Here is a 17,280-nt window from a genome sequence, read left to right as displayed (position 1 = left end):
GGTTGCAGATGCTGAGGAGATTGAAGAGGATGTGGAGATTGTAGAGGATGAGGTTGCAGTGGATGTGGAGGTTGTAAATGATGAGATTGTAGAGGATGATGAGTTTGTAGAGGATGAGGAGATGAGGAGGATGAGGAGGTTGTAGAGGCTGAGGAGATTGAAGAGGATGTGGAGATTGCAGAAGATGAGGAGATTGTAGAGGATGAGGAGACTGGAGTGGATGAGGAGATTGCAGAGGATGAGGAGATTGCAGAAGATGAGGAGTTTGCAGAGGATGAGGAGGTTACAGAGGATGAGGTTGTAGAGGATCTGGAGGTTGTAGAGGATGAGGAAGTTGTAGAGGCTGAGGAGATTGTAGAGGATGAGGAGGTTGCAGAGGTTGAGGAGATGAGGAGGTTATAGAGGCTGAGGAGATTTCAGAGGATGAGATGAGGAGGATGACGAGGTTGTGGAGGATAAGAAGATTGAAGAGGATGAGGAGGTTGTAGAGGTTGAGGAGGTTGTAGAGGATGAGAAGGTTGTAGAGGATGAGGAGGTTGTAGAGGCTGAGGAGGTTGTAGAGGATGAGGAGGTTTCAGAGGATGAGGAGGTTGTAGAGGATGTGGAGATTGCAGATGAGGAGATTGAAGAGGATGAGGAGTTTGCAGAGGATGAGGAGGTTACAGATGATGAGGAGATTGTACAGGATCTGGAGGTTGTAGAGGGTGAGGAGGTTGCAGATGCTGAGGAGATTGAAGAGGATGTGGAGATTGTAGAGGATGAGGTTGCAGAGGATGTATATGGAGGTTGTAAAGGATGAGATTGTAGAGGATGATGAGGTTGTAGAGGATGAGGAGATGAGGAGGTTGTAGAGGCTGAGGAGATTGAAGAGGATGTGGAGTTTGCAGAGGATGAGGAGATTGTAGAGGATGAGGAGACTGGAGAAGATGAGGAGATTGTAGAGGCTGAGGAGATTGCAGAGGATGAGGAGATGAGGAGGATGAGATTGAAGAGGATGTGGAGATTGTAGAGGATGAGGAGGTTGTAGAGGCTGAGGAGATTGAAGAGGATGTGGAGATTGTAAGGGATGAGGAGGTTGTAGAGGATGAGGAGACTGCAGAGAATGAGGAGATGAGGAGGATGTGGAGATTGTAGAGGATGAGGAGGTTGTAGAGGATGAGGAGATTGCAGAGAATGAGGAGATGAGGAGGATGAGGAGGTTCTGGAGGATGAGGAGACTGGAGAGGATGAGGGGATTGCAGAGGATGAGGAGGTTGTAGAGGCTGCGTAGACTGTAGAGGCTGAGGAGATTGTAGAGGATGAGGAGATGAGGAAGATGAGGAGGATGAGGAGGTTGTAGAGGATGAGGAGGTTGCAGAGGATGAGGAAATGAGGCGGATGAGGAGGTTTTAGAGGATGAGGAGGTTGTAGAGGATGAGGAGATTGCAGAGGATGAGGAGATTGTAGAGGCTGAGGAGATTGCAGAGGATGAGGAGATGAGGAGGGTGAGGAGGTTGCAGATGCTGAGGAGATTGAAGAGGATGTGGAGATTGTAGAGGATGAGGTTGCAGTGGATGTGGAGGTTGTAAATGATGAGATTGTAGAGGATGATGAGTTTGTAGAGGATGAGGAGATGAGGAGGATGAGGAGGTTGTAGAGGCTGAGGAGATTGAAGAGGATGTGGAGATTGCAGAAGATGAGGAGATTGTAGAGGATGAGGAGACTGGAGTGGATGAGGAGATTGCAGAGGATGAGGAGATTGCAGAAGATGAGGAGTTTGCAGAGGATGAGGAGGTTACAGAGGATGAGGTTGTAGAGGATCTGGAGGTTGTAGAGGATGAGGAAGTTGTAGAGGCTGAGGAGATTGTAGAGGATGAGGAGGTTGCAGAGGATGCGGAGGTTGTAAAGGATAAGGAGATTGTAGAGGATGATGAGGTTGTAGAGGATGAGGGGATGAGGATGGGGAGGTTGTAGAGGCTGAGGAGATTGAAGAGGATGTGAAGATTGCAGAGGATGAGGAGATTGTAGAGGATGAGGAGACTGGAGAGGATGAGGAGATTGTAGAGGCTGAGGAGATTGCAGAGGATGAGGAGATGAGGAGGGTGAGGAGGTTGCAGATGCTGAGGAGATTGAAGAGGATGTGGAGATTGTAGAGGATGAGGTTGCAGAGGATGTGGAGGTTGTAAAGGATGAGATTGTAGAGGATGATGAGGTTGTAGAGGATGAGGAGATGAGGAGGATGAGGAGACTGGAGTGGATGAGGAGATTGCAGAGGATGAGGAGATTGCAGAAGATGAGGAGTTTGCAGAGGATGAGGAGTTCACAGAGGATGAGGTTGTAGAGGATCTGTAGGTTGTAGAGGATGAGGAAGTTGTAGAGGCTGAGGAGATTGTAGAGGATGAGGAGGTTGCAGAGGATGAGGAGATTGTAGAGGATGAGGAGATTGTAGAGGATGAGGAGGTTGCAGAGGATGAGATTGTAGGGGATAAGGAGATTGTAGAAGATGAGGTTGCAGAGGATGAGGAGGTTGTATAGGATGAGATTGTAGAGGATGATGAGGTTGTAGAGGATGAGGAGGTTGTAGAGGCTGAGGAGATTGCAGAGGGTGAGGAGATGAGGAGGGTGAGGAGGTTGTAGATGCTGAGGAGATTGAAGAGGATGTGGAGATTGCAGAGGATGAGGAGATGAGGAGGATGAGGAGGTTGTAGAGGCTAAAGAGATTGCAGAGGATGAGGAGATTGCAGAGGATGAGAAGATTGTAGAGGACGAGGAGGTTGTACAGGATGAGGAGGTTTCAGAGGATGAGGAGGTTGTAGAGGATGAGGAGATTGTAGAGGATGAGGAGACTGGAGAAGATGAGGAGTTTGCAGGGGATGAGGAGATGAGGAGGATGAGGAGGTTTTAGAGGATGAGGAGGTTGTAGAGGATGAGGAGATTACAGAGGATGAGCAGATTGCAGAGGATGAGGAGACCGGAGAGGATGAGGAGATTGCAGAGGATGAGGAGATGAGGAGGATGAGGAGATGAGGAGGATGAGGAGGTTGTAGAGGATGAGGAGATTGTAGAGGATGAGGAGATTGTAGAGGATGATGAGGTTGTAGAGGATGAGGAGATGAGGAGGTTGTAGAGGCTGAGGAGATTGAAGAGGATGTGGAGATTGCAGAGGATGAGGAGATTGTAGAGGATGAGGAGACTGGAGAAGATGAGGAGATTGTAGATGCTGAGGAGATTGAAGAGGATGTGGAGATTGCAGAGGATGAGGAGGTTTCAGAGGATGAGGAGGTTGTAGAGGATGAGGAGATTGTAGAGGATGAGGAGACTGGAGAGGATGAGGAGTTTGCAGGGGATGAGGAGATGAGGAGGATGAGGAGGTTTTAGAGGATGAGGAGGTTGTAGAGGATGAGTAGATTGCAGAGGATGAGGAGATTGCCGAGGATGAGGAGAACGGAGAGGATGAGGAGATTGCAGAGGATGAGGAGATGAGGAGGATGAGGAGATGAGGAGGATGAGATTGAAGAGGATGTGGAGATTGTAGAGGATGAGGAGGTTGTAGAGGCTGAGGAGATTGAAGAGGATGTGGAGATTGTAAGGGATGAGGAGGTTGTAGAGGATGAGGAGACTGCAGAGAATGAGGAGATGAGGAGGATGTGGAGATTGTAGAGGATGAGGAGGTTGTAGAGGATGAGGAGATTGCAGAGAATGAGGAGATGAGGAGGATGAGGAGGTTCTGGAGGATGAGGAGACTGGAGAGGATGAGGGGATTGCAGAGGATGAGGAGGTTGTAGAGGCTGCGTAGACTGTAGAGGCTGAGGAGATTGTAGAGGATGAGGAGATGAGGAAGATGAGGAGGATGAGGAGGTTGTAGAGGATGAGGAGGTTGCAGAGGATGAGGAAATGAGGCGGATGAGGAGGTTTTAGAGGATGAGGAGGTTGTAGAGGATGAGGAGATTGCAGAGGATGAGGAGATTGTAGAGGCTGAGGAGATTGCAGAGGATGAGGAGATGAGGAGGGTGAGGAGGTTGCAGATGCTGAGGAGATTGAAGAGGATGTGGAGATTGTAGAGGATGAGGTTGCAGTGGATGTGGAGGTTGTAAATGATGAGATTGTAGAGGATGATGAGTTTGTAGAGGATGAGGAGATGAGGAGGATGAGGAGGTTGTAGAGGCTGAGGAGATTGAAGAGGATGTGGAGATTGCAGAAGATGAGGAGATTGTAGAGGATGAGGAGACTGGAGTGGATGAGGAGATTGCAGAGGATGAGGAGATTGCAGAAGATGAGGAGTTTGCAGAGGATGAGGAGGTTACAGAGGATGAGGTTGTAGAGGATCTGGAGGTTGTAGAGGATGAGGAAGTTGTAGAGGCTGAGGAGATTGTAGAGGATGAGGAGGTTGCAGAGGTTGAGGAGATGAGGAGGTTATAGAGGCTGAGGAGATTTCAGAGGATGAGATGAGGAGGATGACGAGGTTGTGGAGGATAAGAAGATTGAAGAGGATGAGGAGGTTGTAGAGGTTGAGGAGGTTGTAGAGGATGAGAAGGTTGTAGAGGATGAGGAGGTTGTAGAGGCTGAGGAGGTTGTAGAGGATGAGGAGGTTTCAGAGGATGAGGAGGTTGTAGAGGATGTGGAGATTGCAGATGAGGAGATTGAAGAGGATGAGGAGTTTGCAGAGGATGAGGAGGTTACAGATGATGAGGAGATTGTACAGGATCTGGAGGTTGTAGAGGGTGAGGAGGTTGCAGATGCTGAGGAGATTGAAGAGGATGTGGAGATTGTAGAGGATGAGGTTGCAGAGGATGTATATGGAGGTTGTAAAGGATGAGATTGTAGAGGATGATGAGGTTGTAGAGGATGAGGAGATGAGGAGGTTGTAGAGGCTGAGGAGATTGAAGAGGATGTGGAGTTTGCAGAGGATGAGGAGATTGTAGAGGATGAGGAGACTGGAGAAGATGAGGAGATTGTAGAGGCTGAGGAGATTGCAGAGGATGAGGAGATGAGGAGGATGAGATTGAAGAGGATGTGGAGATTGTAGAGGATGAGGAGGTTGTAGAGGCTGAGGAGATTGAAGAGGATGTGGAGATTGTAAGGGATGAGGAGGTTGTAGAGGATGAGGAGACTGCAGAGAATGAGGAGATGAGGAGGATGTGGAGATTGTAGAGGATGAGGAGGTTGTAGAGGATGAGGAGATTGCAGAGAATGAGGAGATGAGGAGGATGAGGAGGTTCTGGAGGATGAGGAGACTGGAGAGGATGAGGGGATTGCAGAGGATGAGGAGGTTGTAGAGGCTGCGTAGACTGTAGAGGCTGAGGAGATTGTAGAGGATGAGGAGATGAGGAAGATGAGGAGGATGAGGAGGTTGTAGAGGATGAGGAGGTTGCAGAGGATGAGGAAATGAGGCGGATGAGGAGGTTTTAGAGGATGAGGAGGTTGTAGAGGATGAGGAGATTGCAGAGGATGAGGAGATTGTAGAGGCTGAGGAGATTACAGAGGATGAGGAGATGAGGAGGGTGAGGAGGTTGCAGATGCTGAGGAGATTGAAGAGGATGTGGAGATTGTAGAGGATGAGGTTGCAGTGGATGTGGAGGTTGTAAATGATGAGATTGTAGAGGATGATGAGTTTGTAGAGGATGAGGAGATGAGGAGGATGAGGAGGTTGTAGAGGCTGAGGAGATTGAAGAGGATGTGGAGATTGCAGAAGATGAGGAGATTGTAGAGGATGAGGAGACTGGAGTGGATGAGGAGATTGCAGAGGATGAGGAGATTGCAGAAGATGAGGAGTTTGCAGAGGATGAGGAGGTTACAGAGGATGAGGTTGTAGAGGATCTGGAGGTTGTAGAGGATGAGGAAGTTGTAGAGGCTGAGGAGATTGTAGAGGATGAGGAGGTTGCAGAGGTTGAGGAGATGAGGAGGTTATAGAGGCTGAGGAGATTTCAGAGGATGAGATGAGGAGGATGACGAGGTTGTGGAGGATAAGAAGATTGAAGAGGATGAGGAGGTTGTAGAGGTTGAGGAGGTTGTAGAGGATGAGAAGGTTGTAGAGGATGAGGAGGTTGTAGAGGCTGAGGAGGTTGTAGAGGATGAGGAGGTTTCAGAGGATGAGGAGGTTGTAGAGGATGTGGAGATTGCAGATGAGGAGATTGAAGAGGATGAGGAGTTTGCAGAGGATGAGGAGGTTACAGATGATGAGGAGATTGTACAGGATCTGGAGGTTGTAGAGTGTGAGGAGGTTGCAGATGCTGAGGAGATTGAAGAGGATGTGGAGATTGTAGAGGATGAGGTTGCAGAGGATGTATATGGAGGTTGTAAAGGATGAGATTGTAGAGGATGATGAGGTTGTAGAGGATGAGGAGATGAGGAGGTTGTAGAGGCTGAGGAGATTGAAGAGGATGTGGAGTTTGCAGAGGATGAGGAGATTGTAGAGGATGAGGAGACTGGAGAAGATGAGGAGATTGTAGAGGCTGAGGAGATTGCAGAGGATGAGGAGATGAGGAGGATGAGATTGAAGAGGATGTGGAGATTGTAGAGGATGAGGAGGTTGTAGAGGCTGAGGAGATTGAAGAGGATGTGGAGATTGTAAGGGATGAGGAGGTTGTAGAGGATGAGGAGACTGCAGAGAATGAGGAGATGAGGAGGATGTGGAGATTGTAGAGGATGAGGAGGTTGTAGAGGATGAGGAGATTGCAGAGAATGAGGAGATGAGGAGGATGAGGAGGTTCTGGAGGATGAGGAGACTGGAGAGGATGAGGGGATTGCAGAGGATGAGGAGGTTGTAGAGGCTGCGTAGACTGTAGAGGCTGAGGAGATTGTAGAGGATGAGGAGATGAGGAAGATGAGGAGGATGAGGAGGTTGTAGAGGATGAGGAGGTTGCAGAGGATGAGGAAATGAGGCGGATGAGGAGGTTTTAGAGGATGAGGAGGTTGTAGAGGATGAGGAGATTGCAGAGGATGAGGAGATTGTAGAGGCTGAGGAGATTGCAGAGGATGAGGAGATGAGGAGGGTGAGGAGGTTGCAGATGCTGAGGAGATTGAAGAGGATGTGGAGATTGTAGAGGATGAGGTTGCAGTGGATGTGGAGGTTGTAAATGATGAGATTGTAGAGGATGATGAGTTTGTAGAGGATGAGGAGATGAGGAGGATGAGGAGGTTGTAGAGGCTGAGGAGATTGAAGAGGATGTGGAGATTGCAGAAGATGAGGAGATTGTAGAGGATGAGGAGACTGGAGTGGATGAGGAGATTGCAGAGGATGAGGAGATTGCAGAAGATGAGGAGTTTGCAGAGGATGAGGAGGTTACAGAGGATGAGGTTGTAGAGGATCTGGAGGTTGTAGAGGATGAGGAAGTTGTAGAGGCTGAGGAGATTGTAGAGGATGAGGAGGTTGCAGAGGATGCGGAGGTTGTAAAGGATAAGGAGATTGTAGAGGATGATGAGGTTGTAGAGGATGAGGGGATGAGGATGGGGAGGTTGTAGAGGCTGAGGAGATTGAAGAGGATGTGAAGATTGCAGAGGATGAGGAGATTGTAGAGGATGAGGAGACTGGAGAGGATGAGGAGATTGTAGAGGCTGAGGAGATTGCAGAGGATGAGGAGATGAGGAGGGTGAGGAGGTTGCAGATGCTGAGGAGATTGAAGAGGATGTGGAGATTGTAGAGGATGAGGTTGCAGAGGATGTGGAGGTTGTAAAGGATGAGATTGTAGAGGATGATGAGGTTGTAGAGGATGAGGAGATGAGGAGGATGAGGAGACTGGAGTGGATGAGGAGATTGCAGAGGATGAGGAGATTGCAGAAGATGAGGAGTTTGCAGAGGATGAGGAGTTCACAGAGGATGAGGTTGTAGAGGATCTGTAGGTTGTAGAGGATGAGGAAGTTGTAGAGGCTGAGGAGATTGTAGAGGATGAGGAGGTTGCAGAGGATGAGGAGATTGTAGAGGATGAGGAGATTGTAGAGGATGAGGAGGTTGCAGAGGATGAGATTGTAGGGGATAAGGAGATTGTAGAAGATGAGGTTGCAGAGGATGAGGAGGTTGTATAGGATGAGATTGTAGAGGATGATGAGGTTGTAGAGGATGAGGAGGTTGTAGAGGCTGAGGAGATTGCAGAGGGTGAGGAGATGAGGAGGGTGAGGAGGTTGTAGATGCTGAGGAGATTGAAGAGGATGTGGAGATTGCAGAGGATGAGGAGATGAGGAGGATGAGGAGGTTGTAGAGGCTAAAGAGATTGCAGAGGATGAGGAGATTGCAGAGGATGAGAAGATTGTAGAGGACGAGGAGGTTGTACAGGATGAGGAGGTTTCAGAGGATGAGGAGGTTGTAGAGGATGAGGAGATTGTAGAGGATGAGGAGACTGGAGAAGATGAGGAGTTTGCAGGGGATGAGGAGATGAGGAGGATGAGGAGGTTTTAGAGGATGAGGAGGTTGTAGAGGATGAGGAGATTACAGAGGATGAGCAGATTGCAGAGGATGAGGAGACCGGAGAGGATGAGGAGATTGCAGAGGATGAGGAGATGAGGAGGATGAGGAGATGAGGAGGATGAGGAGGTTGTAGAGGATGAGGAGATTGTAGAGGATGAGGAGATTGTAGAGGATGATGAGGTTGTAGAGGATGAGGAGATGAGGAGGTTGTAGAGGCTGAGGAGATTGAAGAGGATGTGGAGATTGCAGAGGATGAGGAGATTGTAGAGGATGAGGAGACTGGAGAAGATGAGGAGATTGTAGATGCTGAGGAGATTGAAGAGGATGTGGAGATTGCAGAGGATGAGGAGGTTTCAGAGGATGAGGAGGTTGTAGAGGATGAGGAGATTGTAGAGGATGAGGAGACTGGAGAGGATGAGGAGTTTGCAGGGGATGAGGAGATGAGGAGGATGAGGAGGTTTTAGAGGATGAGGAGGTTGTAGAGGATGAGTAGATTGCAGAGGATGAGGAGATTGCCGAGGATGAGGAGAACGGAGAGGATGAGGAGATTGCAGAGGATGAGGAGATGAGGAGGATGAGGAGATGAGGAGGATGAGGAGGTTGTAGAGGATGAGGAGATTGAAGAGGATGAGGAGGTTGTAGAGGATGAGGAGATTGTAGAGGATGAGGAGATTGAAGAGGATGAGGAGGTTGTAGAGGATGAGAAGGTTGTAGAGGATGAGGAGACTGGAGAGGATGAGGAGATTGAAGATGATGTGGAGATTGTAGAGGCTGATGAGTTTGTAGATGATGAGGAGGTTGTAGAGGATGAGAAGGTTGTAGAGGATGAGGAGACTGGAGAGGATGAGGAGATGAGGAGGATGAGGAGGTTGTAGAGGCTGAGGAGATTGAAGAGGATGAGGAGATGAGGAGGATGAGGAGATGAGGAGGATGAGCAGGTTGTAGAGGATGAGGAGATTGAAGAGGATGAGGAGGTTGTAGAGGATGAGGAGGTTGCAGAGGATGAGGAGATGAGGAGGATGAAGAGGTTGTAGAGGCTGAGCAGATTGTTGAGGATGACGAGATGAGGAGGATGAGGTTGTAGAGGCTGAGGAGATTGAAGAGGATGTGGAGATTGCAGAGGATGAGGAGATTGAAGAGGATGTGGAGATTTTAGAGGATGAGGAGATGAGGAGGATGAGGAGGTTGTAGAGGCTGAGGAGATTGAAGAGGATGTGGAGATTGTAGAGGATGAGGAGATGAGGAGGATGAGCAGATTGTATAGGATGAGGAGATTGTAGAGGATGAGGAGACTGGAGAGGATGAGGAGATTGAAGAGGGTGTGGAGATTGTAGAGGATGAGCAGGTTGTAAAGGCTGAGGAGGTTGCAGAGGATGAGATGAGGAGGATGAGGAAGTTGTAGAGGCTGAGGAGATTGAAGAGGATGTGGAGATTGTAGAGGATGAGGAGGCTGGAGAGGATGAGGAGATTGAAGAGTATGTGGAGATTGTCGAGGCTGAGGAGGTTGTAGAGGCTGTGGAGATTGAAGAGGATGTGGAGATTGTAGAGGATGAGGAGATTGTCGACGCTGAGGAGATTGAAGAGGATGTGGAGATTGTAGAGGATGAGGAGATTGTGGAGGATGAGGAGGTTGTAGAGGATGAGGAGATTGCAGAGAATGAGGAGATGAGGAGGATGAGGAGGTTGTAGAGGCTGAGGAGATTGTTGAGGCTGAGGAGATTGCAGAGGATGAGGAGACGAGAGGATCGGGAGACTGAAGAGGCTGAGGAGGTTGTAGAGCATGAGGAGATTGAAGAGGATGTGGAGATTGTAGAGGATGAGGAGATTGTAGAGGATGAGGAGGTTGTAGAGGATGAGGAGATTGCAGAGAATGAGGAGATGAGGAGGATGAGGAGGTTGTAGAGGATGAGGAGGTTGTAGAGGATGAGGAGATTGCAGAGGATGAGATGAGGAGGATGAGGAGGTTGTAGATGCTGAGTTGATTGTAGAGGCTGAGGAGATTGTAGAGGATGAGGAGGTTGCAGAGGATAAGGGATGAGGAGGATGAGGAGATGAGGAGGATGAGGAGATTAAAGAGGATGAGGAGACTGGAGAGGATGAGGAGATTGAAGTGGATGTGGAGATTGCAGAGGATGAGGAGATTGTAGAGGATGAGGAGACTGGAGAGGATGAGGAGATTGTAGAGGCTGAGAAGATTGTAGAGGATGAGGAGATGAGGAGGATGAGGAGGTTGTAGAGGCTGAGGAGATTGAAGAGGATGTGGAGATTGTAGAGGATGAGGAGATGAGGAGGATGAGGAGGTTGTAGAGGATGAGGAGATTGTAGAGGATGAGGAGGTTGTAGAGGCTGAGGAGATTGTAGAGGCTGTGGAGATTGCAGAGGATGAGGAGCTGAGGAGGATGAGGAGGTTGTAGAGGCTGAGGAGATTGTAGAGGATGAGGAGGTTGTAGAGGCTGAGGAGATTGCAGAGGATGAGGAGCTGAGGAGGATGAGGAGGTTGTAGAGGCTGAGGAGATTGTAGAGGCTGTGGAGATTGCAGAGGATGAGGAGCTGAGGAGGATGAGGAGGTTGTAGAGGCTGAGGAGATTGTAGAGGATGAAGAGATTGAAGAGGATGTGGAGATTGTAGAGGATGAGGAGGTTGTAGAGGATGAGGAGATTGCAGAGAATGAGGAGATGAGGATGAGGAGATTGTAGAGGCTGAGGAGATTTAGAGGATGAGGAGATGAGGAGGATGAGGAGGTTGTAGAGGATGAGGAGGTTGTAGAGGATGAGGAGATTGTAGAGGATGAGGAGATGAGGAGGATGAGGAGATTGAAGAGGATGTGGAGATTGTTGAGGATGAGGAGATGAGGAGGATGAGGAGCTTGAAGAATATGTGGAGATTGTAGAGGATGAGGAGGTTGTAGAGGATGAGGAGGTTGTAGAGGCTGAGGAGATTGAAGAGGATGTGGAGATTGTAGAGGATGAGGAGATGAGGAGTAGTGTGACCCAGTGAGCTGCCCCCAGCGACAGGCAACATCAGAAACGACTTGGGACTCAGAAAGGAAATCTTTGGCCACTCTTCTTAGGAAGAGAGCATTAGGGTTCCCTCAACCCCAATTATGTATGTGGGAAGAGGGAAGTTCAGGAGGTGGCCATCTGGGATGGGGTGGGGGGAATGAAGGGAAGATCTGTTCAGTGCACATCAGAGGGGAGGCACATCTGTTTATCAGCAGGAGCATCTGCAGTAACTGCCTGCATTTCCCCTACTTCGGAGTCACATCCAAAGGCCATCTAGTGCAGCACCATTTGCTACTGAAATGCTGCAACCTTATCGGCAGAGTAGGCTTCAGGGCTCTTGATACCTGAAAAAATGAACAGAGTACTCACAAATAAAATTACCACTTACCATTTCCACCTTTAAAGCCACTGGCCTTATTAAATGCACATCAAAGTTCAAAGTTCAAATTACCTTGAGGTGCTTTTTCTTGCTGGCATTTACAGGGAAATAAAGAAATACAAAAGAATGTATGAAAAAATATACTTAACACAGACTGACACCATCAAAGGAGAAAAAGTTCTGCAAATAAAAATTAAATAAATAATATTAGGTTGTGGACATTGAAAGTGAGTCTGTCAGTTGTGGAATCAGTCCAGTGTTGAGGCGAGTTAAGTTGCCCACTCTGGTTCAGGAGCCTGATGGTTGAGCGGCAGTAACTGTTCCTGGGCCCGAGGCTCCTGTATGTCCTCACCGGTGGTAGCAATGAGGGTAGAGTATGACCTGGATGGTGGGGTCCTGATGACGGGTGCTGCTTTCTTGTAGCAGTGCCCCTTGTAGATGTGTTCAAGGATGGGAATATTCCTACCTAACCGAACCAGAATCAGGTCAAAGTCAGATCCTACTGCTCTACACACATGTACTGTGGCCAGTTGCTGCACTGACTCACACGTGTCCGGAGTGTGGGAGGAAACCAGGGCACCCAGGGGAGTCCATGTGGTCAGAATCAGGGTCCGGTGTATGATCACTGCCATAGGTCATGAAGTTTGTTGTTTTGTGGCAGCAGTACAGTGCAAAATTACTGTAAATTACAATATAAAATAAATCATTAATACTAAAAGAACCAAATAGTGATGGAATGTACAAAGGTTCACAGTCCTTTCAGAAGTCTGCTGGCAGAGGGGAAGAAGCTGTCCCTGAAATACTGAGTGTGTGTCTCCTGGTTTCTGTACCTCCTCCATGACGGTAGCAATGCGAAGACGGCACGTCCCGGGTGGGGAGGGTCCTCACTGATGGGTGCTGCGTTCACGAGGCACCGGTTTTTGTAGGTGGCCTGGATGCTGGGCAGGCCGGTGCCCATGATGGAGTGGGTGAGTTTACAACTTCCTGCAGCTTTTCCTGATCCTGTGCGGTGCCCTCTATGTCAGACAGAGAATGAGAACTCATTGCCTGCGTTCAGGATCAAACGTTTCACACTGGGTCGAGGAGGCAGAGGACCTCCCCACTTGCAGTTCAGTTATATTACTAAACTGCAGCCAGTACACCATGCATTCTCTTGTGGGCATTCACAGGAGAACAAAGAAACACCACAGAATCAATGAAAAGCTACACACAAAGACTGAGAAATAATGTGAAAAAGAAGGCAAACTACTCAAATACAAAAGACAAGTAGATACATACATATAAACATAAATAACACTGAGAGCACAAGTTGTCGAGTCCACAGGTTGTGTTCAGTGTTGAGGTGAGCAAAGTAATCCATGCTGGTTGAGGAGTAATAACTGTTCCTGAACCTGGTGGTGTGGGACCTGAGGCTCATTATGGTGAGTGAAGTTATCCACGCTGGTTCAGGAGCCGGACGGTTAAGGGGTAATAACTGTTCCTGAACCTGGTGGTGTGGGACCCAAGGCTGCTGTACCTCCAAAGGCAACAAAAGGAGAGCGTGACCTGGCCGGTGGGACTCTCGATGACGGGTGCTGCTTTCTGGTGGCAGTGCTCCTCAATGGTAGGCGTTCAGTAATCGTACAGACATATCTAGCCGTGCCCAGCACACACCTGTGCATGATTCCAAAACGCTAAACGCTTCTAAACATCACATCAACTTGATATGCTCAAAACTCTATAAATGAATACTTTGGCTCTGATAACAAGATCAATCGTCATCTGCTTTTCCACATTAGAAAGCACTTTTCTTTAGAACATTTCTGCTGTGGAAATGTCCAATCATACCGTCTATCCAAAACTAAAATTATTATGATTCATTCCTTCTAAATTAAACCCAGGAATGTGCAAAGCACGTTTGATTGATATGAGGCCGTAAACTTTTGATTGCTGATAGCGATTTGCGCATTGCCTTTAAATACTTTTATTTATGGGAAAACTAAAGCATGGCTAATTGATTCTAAATGAGGAAGACGGACATTCTGTACAGTATCCAGAGGTACTGGAGACACTGCCCACTATTGAACAGAGCTCACTTTCCTCCCCACATTACTGCTGTCTGTGTCATCAATTCTTTCCATCTGAACCAGACCTCCTGTGACATCCTTCATGGCCACTGGTAGCTGAACCCTCTGAAGAGACACAAGCCTCAACATCGACAGACTGCTTTTTGTATTTTCAAATCTCTGTGATTTATCTATTTCTCCAAAAGCCTGACTTGGAGCAAAATGTATATCATAGAAACATAGAAAATAGGTGCAGGAGTAGGCCATTCGGCCCTTCGAGCCTGCACCACCATTTATTATGATCATGGCTGATCATCCAACTCAGAACTCAGAATATCGAGGCAGTTACGATGATGGCTTGACAGCGGCTACATTTCATTAGAAGCTGAGGAGATTTGGTATGTCGCCAAAGACACTTGCAAATTTCTACAGATGTACCATAGAGAGCATTTTAACTGATTCTATCACCATCTGGTATGGGGACCACTGCACAGGATCGGAGAAAACTGCAGAAAGTTGCCAGATCAGCCAGCTCTATCATGGACACCAGCCTTGTCAGCATTGACAATATCTTCAAGGAGTGATGCCTCAAAAAGGCAGCATCCATCATTAAGGACCCCCCTCACCCAGGACATGCCCTCATCTCATTGTTGCCAGCAGGGATGAGGTACAGAAGCCTGAAGACACACACTCAATGATTCAGGAACAGCTTTTTCCCCTCTACCATCAGATTTCTGAATGGACAATGAACCCATGAACACTACCTTCTTTTTCCCTGTCACAACGCATGCCAGTGATAATTAACCTGGCTCTGACTCTGATCCCGAAGGCAAATGGAGGGCCAACACGTTGGTGGGAATGTTTGTGAAATTCTCTTTCAGAAGCAGAATTTGCAGTGGGAGGTGATGACCAGTGGAATTAAGAAGCCGTGGTGATTAAGAAGATGAACAAACTCCTTACTTCCTCCTCCGTTGGATACATAACGTTGCCGAGCATAAAACTTCTGGAAGAAACAATGGATGACATTGTAGTAACCCAATCACAAACAAAAGGAAATTTGCAGATGCTGGAAATCCAAGCAACACACACAAAATGCTGGAGGAACTCAGCAGGCCAGGCAGCATCTATGGAAAAGAATTAGCAGTTGACGATTCGGGCCGAGACCCTTCAGCAGGACATTGGTGCATTTTGACAAAGTGAGACATGGGAGTTCCGATTCAGATTTATTTATCACATGTCCAGAGAAATGTGTCATCTCCATGAACAACCGACACAGCAAGGGAGCAGCCTGAAAGTGTCACCACACATTCCAATGCCAACATGTTCAGCAGAATAACACAAGCAACACCACCAACAAAACAATAAAACAAGACAACAACAGCAAAACAAGCCCCTTCCCCACCTTCCCATCCACACACACAGACAGGCCTCCAAGCCCAGGACGGGCTACTTCCAGCCCCTGGCCTGGCCTCTCAGACACAGGGCCTCCAAGCTCAGGACGGGCTACTTCCAGTCCCTGGTCTGGCCTCTCAGACTCTCAGACACGGGGCCTCCAAGCCCAGGACGGGCTACTTCCAGTCCCTGGCCTGGACTCACAGACTCTCAGACACGGGGCCTCCAAGCCCAGGACGGGCTACTACCAGTCCCTGGCCTGGACTCACAGGCTCACAGTGACAGGGCCTCCAACTTCAGACTTTGCTCAGGATTCACTGATCATGGGTTTGACCTTCGGGCCTAGACCTCAGCCCTCACAAATCATAGGTTTCAGAGTGAAACAGGCATTTGTTTTGGCGGGGGGGGGCAGTGTGGAATGCATTGCCAGGGGTGGGGGTAGAGGCAGGTACATTAGGGACATTTAGGAAATTCTTAGATAAGCACATAGAGCATAGAAAACCTACAGTACAATACAGGCCCTTCAGCCCACAAAGCTGTGCCGAACATGTACTTACTGTAGAAATTACCTAGGGTTACCCATAGCCCTCTATTTTTCTAAACTCCATGTATCTATCCAAGAGTCTCTTAAAAGACCCTGTTGTATCCGCCTCCACCACCATCACCGGCAGTCCATTCCACTCTCTCACCACTCTGCGTAAAAAAACTTACCCCTGACATCTCCTCTGTACCTACTTCCAAGCATCTTAGAACTATGCCCTCTCATGTTAGCCATTCCAGCCCTGGGAAAAAGCATCTGACTATCCACACGATCAATGTCTCTCATCATCTTATACACCTCCATCAGGCCACTTCTCATCCTTTGTCTCTCCTAGGAGAAAAGGCCGAGTTCACTCAACCTATTCTCATAAGGCACGCTCCCCAATCCAGACAACATCCTTGTAAATCTCCTCTGCACCCTTTCTATGGTTTCCACATCCTTCCTGTAGTGAGGTGACCAGAACTGAGCACAGTACTCCAAGTGGGGTCTGACCAGGGTCCTATATAGCTGCAACATTACCTTATGGATGATAGCAAAATGGAGGGCTCTGTGAGAGTGAAAGGTGAAATTGATTTTAGAGTAGGTAAAAGGTCAGGAAACATTGTGGGCCAAATGGCCTGTACTGTGCTGTTAGGATTCCCTTAATGGAGAGCGCCTGTGTGTGACTTTGTTTAACGTGGAGGCTGATGCACGGGCAGCTACCACACGGTCCTTGACAGATCGGGATCAGGGGTCAGGGTCCAGGGGCATGGAGTGCAAGACAACTGGGGACCTGTCACTGCTGCAGACTTGCTCCATTATCTCTGCCGTTGTGATGTGTCGTCATCTTACGTCAGCTCCACCGTTGAGGTCTTGGTTGGATCGCTCTTTGTCTGGACCCTCCCACTTGACCTCACCACCATGGGTGACCATAGCAGGAGCTCAGCTCCAAACGGCAACCATCTTGAGATGTCAGGAAGTCACAAGCCTCTCCAGTGCAGAGAGACTGTTCTAAGTGCCCCTCCAAGCACAACGTCACCTACACTTTGAGATATTGTTCTTCATTGTCTCTGGGTCCACCTGTGTCTGTTGTTACAGAAAGGAATTGGTTAATGTTGGCAGTCAGGACACAACTCTTTCCTGAACTCTCGTGGAGGGTGAAATGTGTGTGGTGCCTGCCATACCACCAGGGTGTGTATGTGTGAATGAGTGTGAGTGTGATTGTGTTTGTGAGGGCATGTGTGAGACAGTATGTTCATGAGGGTGTGAGTGGGTTCATGGGAATGTGTGTGAGTGTGAATGTGTGTGTGTGAATATGTGTGCAAATGTGAGTGTATGTGTGAGTATGTTCATGAGCGCATGTATTCGTGAGTTGGTGAATGTGTATAAGTCTGTAAGTGTAGTGTGAGTGAATGTGTGTGTGTTTGTATGTGAGTGTGTGTGGAAGTGCATGTGTGCGTCAATATGTGTGTGAATGTCAACATATGTGTGAGTGTGTTTGTGAGTGTGTGAATGTGTCTGTGTGATTGCGTGAGTATGTGTGAGTGAATGCGTGCTTGTTT

Source organism: Mobula birostris, chromosome 22 (assembly GCF_030028105.1).
Source record: "Mobula birostris isolate sMobBir1 chromosome 22, sMobBir1.hap1, whole genome shotgun sequence".
NCBI classification, from domain to species: Eukaryota; Metazoa; Chordata; class Chondrichthyes; order Myliobatiformes; family Myliobatidae; genus Mobula; species Mobula birostris.
The sequence above is the reverse complement of the archived record's forward strand: the minus strand, read 5'-3'. Positions refer to the sequence as shown.